We start from the raw sequence: 5,672 nt of genomic DNA, 5'->3' as shown, positions 1-5,672 counted from the left end.
TCTTGTTTATTTTTGCCACATTTAATGCAGCTGGCACACTGCTCATCACTCTTGTCTTACTTGCTCATGTGGTTACCATCCTCAAGATGCGTTCAGCCAGTGGGCAGCACAAGGCTTTTCTCCACCTGCACCTCCCACCTGACGGCCATCAGCATCTTCCACGGCACCATCCTGTTCCTCTACACTGTGCCCAGCTCCAAGAACTCCAGGCACACGGTCAGAGTGTGGCTCTGTGTTTTACACTCTGTGATCCCCATGCTGAACCCCCTGATCTACAGTCTGAGAAATAAAGATGTGAAGGACACAGTCCGCAAATTAATGGACATCAAATTCTTTCCTTATTGAGCATGGGATTTCAGTTGATTTGGGCTCTGATGTACACGTCTTTGTCATAAAGGTTGATTTAAGGATTAAAAATCAAGAGTTAATTTTGTGTAGTGGGCTAGAAACCGACGTTGCTTTCAAGATACCAACTTCAGCTGTGTCTTCCTTGTTGAGAACATCAGTAATTCTGGTGATCTTTCACCTTTATCTCCAGATTTGGTGTAACATAACATAGTTTCTAATCTGGTTGTGAAGTTGACACATAATATAAATATCATGTGGCACATCTTGTACAATTCAATAAATATTAATTCCATTCCTATTTTTATGAACTACCTGAAGTCGACTAGGCTTTCAAAACAGAATTATGTTACAAATGTAGGAGTATATGTCAGATATAAAATTCTAGTCTTCCACATGCAAAATCCATTGTTAACAGAATGCCAAAGAAGGACTTGGCCATTGAAAAGAAAATAAATGTCCTAGAGAAGGGAAATTTCAGAAGCACTACAGGATTTGTTGAAGGATGCTTTTATTTAAATTTCAAAAGAAGCTAATGAATCCTGGCCATGAAGAAGAGAAACAGCTGAGATGTTCCAAATATATTTAAGTGAGAAAGGAATTTTATTCACCACAAATAAAATGAAGAAGGAAGGAAGGTAATAGTGAGCTAATAAGTCAATAAGTACTTTTGTGAGTTCATGTGATATAATTTTGTTTGTGTTTGTGGGCATGTGTTGTTTAATGTACACAGATTAATCAGCATAAATAAAATTTGATTAAGATGCATTCTGTTTCCTGAATGCGTTTTTAAAGGACCTACAGTGTGGCCATGTTATAATCTATGATAGACATCACAAAAGTCATAGAACTGATAGACTGGATCTTAAAAAATGTTATATGTAAAATGGGGTTTATGTGCCTACCTATCCTGCATGAAGATATCACAAATATTATCAATTCTTTGTGATTTGTAAATTTTGTGTATAAGTTCAGAATCTTTCTCAATAGACTTATTTACCTTAAAAAGAAAATGTTTGCCATTATCTTAACAGTTGAAAAATAATTTCCTATGTAAATTTCTTCAAAATAAAATACAAACCAGGTATCAATTCTCATTTTTTATAAATGATCAAAACTGCACCAGATTTTACCCGAATACCTCACTTTCACTGAAATAACTTGTACAGACTTAACCTTCTATTTACTCATTCTGTCTAGATGAAATTTTAAGCCATCATCAATACTGTGATAATGGTAATATGGGTCAGTAAGAAATGCAGCACAGTGGACAACTGACACAGTCATTTGTGGAAACTATTGGAGGCAACTGAAATGGGATTGTACTCTTGTTAGCATGACCATCACCCAAGAGCAAAGTAATAGCTCAAAGCCTCCCTTACTCTAGGTACGTATCTAGAAACATGAGTTCTGTTGTGGCTTGTGTATAGAATGTCCCCCCAAACCCCAACTCATGCAGTCATAAACGGGGCTTTTGCAGAGGTGGGTGAGTCTAGGGTATGTGACTCTGGAACTGATCCGTGGTGCAGTGCTAGGCTGAAGGGCAGTAGGATTAAGTGTGTGAATCTACCTGCCCTAAATAGTCTGGTTAAGATAAAAGGGGCAGAAGGACGCCATTAAGATCCCTTGCTTTCTTCTGCTGATTTCTGCTTGCAATGAACTTGTTCTCCTCTGTGATGCCTCTCTGCTAAGCCTGGGGCCTCTCTGCCTTGGAACCAGCTGATTATGAACTGAAACCTCTACAAACTGAACTAAATAAACCTTTCCTCCTTTAACTTGTGGGTGTTGGGTATTTTGTCTTAGCAAGGAGAAAACTAACACAAGTTCTTTTTGGGTGAAAGTCAAGCCCTCTCCTTCTAGACACCAACTGTGTTGAATGTTAAGATTCTAAAGGGCTATCTGTGTTTCTAACCATATCACTTATGGTCCTAGAAATTGCCCTTGACTTGAGTTGGCTTGTTGGTGATCCTATTACTTTTATTTCTATTTTAATCCATTTTTCAGAAATCCACAGGTGCCTACTTGTTAGGAAAGTTTGATTATACCAGTATCAGTGCTCACAAATTTCAAGGTTTGTTTTGATTTTCATTTGAAAATTTTCCACAATAAAATAAATTCACTGTTCTTTCAAATTTAAGTGGCAATATCCTTCTTGAACTAAGGTTATTCTTATCTTTCCTGTTTTATATAATTAGTCATCTACTGAATCATTTTGGAGTCTGTTACAGATAACTAAATCCAATCAGCAAAAAATACCTGAACTTAAAATTATATTATACAACTATCTCATACTGTAAATATAGTATTTTTTCTCAATAAACAGGGTGATATGTCTTTTGCAAAAGCGAAGGTGAACAAGAGATAGAGGGAACTGAGGAGGGGACAGAAAGGGGACTAAAAATTTCAGATGGGGGTTGCATTGAGATGGCGGTCACGGAGAATAATGGAACCTGAGCAGGACAACAAAAATCAAGAACTTAAAAAACAGCTGGATGAAAAATCTAAGAATGATGAATAAAATGAGGGATTACTTGATGAAATTAGAAAGGAAAATATCCAACTACAAGAGGAGATCCAGAAGCTTGAAGCTAAATTACAAGAGTCCACCAAAGACTTCCAGATTAAAGAGGATATTCCTGAGACACAGATGACATTCACACCATTAGAGAATCCTGAGAATGACAGCCAGTTTTTAAATATCTCCTGTTCATTTCAAGTGAGCTCACAAGTATCTTATGAGCTACAGAAAGGACAAGCACTTTTCACTCTGAAAAAGAAGTTGCAGAAAATGTGATAACAATGGGAAGGCATCAAGTGCCGATAAAGGATGTGAATGTGGTGGTTACAGCCAAGCCAGTTCCACTGAATGCTGGGGTCAGATTCCAGGTTCGTGTAGAAGTCTCTCAAGTGAAGATCAATGCTACTGAAATTCCCGATGGATTGCCTGAAGATCAGACGAGAGACACACTGGCGCCGAGTTTTAGCAAGTCCTGGAATGGAGGTGGGGAGGTGGAAAATGTGGACAATGACCAAGAGTCCCGAAGTGCTGTCATCACGTTTGTGGACACCGGAGTCACTGACAAGATTCTGAAAAAGAAAGACTACCCTCTTCACATAAATCAAAGCTGCCATAGTGTTGTTGTTTCTCCATACATAGAAAGACGCTGGCAAAAGTACCAGGTATTTTCAGGAATATCTACGAGGACAGTGCTCCTGACTGGACTGGAACACATTCGGATGGATGAAGAGACTGTGGTGGATTTGGTTAGCATTCACTTTCAATGGGAGAAGAACAGGGATGGAGAAGTAGAAGTTGTAAAACGTTCCCTTGGTCAGCCTCACACAGCATATTTTGAAGACTAGACTGATGCTTCATATGAAAACTATAACTTTTTAGTCAAATCACTGTAAACATTTGGCAAAATGAATACTCCTTTCTTTAAAAAACTGAACACTTCTTTAGTGTCCATGTAGTCTTAAATACAATATATATTTCCAAAAAATAATAATAAAGATGTATTATGTATGCAAAACAACTTCCCATGACAAATATCATTATATATTGCAAACAGGTACTAATAAAAATAGAATAGAAAATTTTGAAAACCAGGTAACAGACACTCTTCCATAATATAGTCAAATATAAAAGGTCCACGTTTTAAGATAGTCTCCCTCTTTAATTCTTTAATAGCTATTTTACCAAGGATACCTGTGACAGATCATGCCACTCTTAATGACATTTTTTAATACTGTATTGTATTATTTTATCATAATAAAGATATTAACATTAAAAGTAAGACTAACACTGAAAAAATAAGTGCAGAGGGAAATAAAAATAAGTCTGTAAAAAATAATACTCTACATACATTACTTTTATTTTGACAACTGTTTACCTTTACTCTTGTCCATCAATAACTAGACCTAAATACTCTATCTATCTTCTGACTATGCAGGTTAAAAAAGAGAAAGGGAAAATTTGTATCCAGTATTTCAAAGTGCACACATATGCACACACTTAAACTTTCATTGTCTCATTCCATCTAAGAAATAAAATTAGTAATAGTAATGGTGATGAAGAGAAAATCAAAACAAAGTAACATTGACACATTGCCACTGACTTGACTCACAGGTGGTTCATACATGACTGTCTCTTGTAGGCACAGGATAGTCCAATTCAGTGGTACAAGCTTCGCAACGCCACAGTCATGCATGAACAGCTGGTCATGAATATGTTAATGGAAATATTCACAACTTGGTTTCTTGTAGCTTTATTTATGCTATTGATGACACTTAAATCTATGACCTGCCTCTTCAACCACCATAAATGCTCTTCTTTTTTTTCCCTTAAATTCTTTTATTGGTACATTTTAGGTATACAACATGTTTACATTTATCATTGGGTGTTTGTACCTGTATCTTGGTTCTTATTTTTTCCCCATTACCTGTTCACCCTTCACCCCCTCCATCCTTCTCTATTTACATAGATTTGTTTCCATTTTTTGTTCTTTTCTCATAATTTTCCTTTCCCTTCTTTCCTTTCCCCTTCCCCTCCCAACACCCCTCCACCCTTGGAACTTTTCTTCCTATTTCAAATTATCAATTATTCATTTTAATCATTTTAATCCTTATTTACACTCTCAGTTTCTCACACTAGAGAAACTATTTGGTATTTACACATGTGTGTCCTATTTATTTCACTTATGAGTATGGCCTCAATATGCATCCATTTAGCTATAAATGTTTCCAGTTTCTCTTTCTTTAAGGCTGAGTACTACTCAATTTTATAAAAAAAAAAAATCTTCTTTATCCAGTTTCCAGTTGATGGGCACTTGGGCACTTGGGATGTTTCCAAGCTTTAGCTATTACAAACTGTGCCTCTATGAACATGGGTGCACATATATTGCTGTGGTATGATTCTTTTAATTCTTTTGGGAAGATACCCAGCAGGGGAATAGCTGGGTCAAATGGGACCTCTAGTCCTAGTTCTTTGAGGTCTCTCCATATGAATTTCTACACTGGTTGCACCAGTCTGCATTCCCACCAGCAATGGAGAAGGGTTCCTTTCTCCCCACACCCCTGCTAGCATTAGTTATTGGTTGATTTCTTGATAGCAGCCATTCTTTCTGGGGAGTGTTGGCATCTCAGTGTTGTTTTCATCTGCATCTCTCGAATGACCAATGATGTTGAACATTTTTTCATAAATTTATTGGCTGATTTTAATTCTATGAGAAATGTCTGTTCATTTCAGATGCCCATTTTTGAATTGGGTTTTTGAATTTGGGGGGTCTGATTTTTTTTCAGTTCTTTATATATTCTAGATAGTAGTC

The 5,672-nt window shown here is 36.7% G+C and overlaps 1 pseudogene; it reads left to right on the top strand.

Moving 5' to 3' along the window:
• Positions 1-2,788: 2,788 nt before the first annotated feature.
• Positions 2,789-3,708, top strand: LOC147820776 (N-myc-interactor pseudogene; annotated as a pseudogene).
• The last annotated feature ends 1,964 nt before the right edge of the window (positions 3,709-5,672 follow it).

Source organism: Heterocephalus glaber, unplaced genomic scaffold (assembly GCF_053883595.1).
Source record: "Heterocephalus glaber isolate CG9 unplaced genomic scaffold, H.glaber_assembly_v1.0 deba00001805, whole genome shotgun sequence".
In the NCBI taxonomy this organism is placed as follows: Eukaryota; Metazoa; Chordata; class Mammalia; order Rodentia; family Bathyergidae; genus Heterocephalus; species Heterocephalus glaber.
This window is presented reverse-complemented; position numbering and strand designations above follow the sequence as displayed.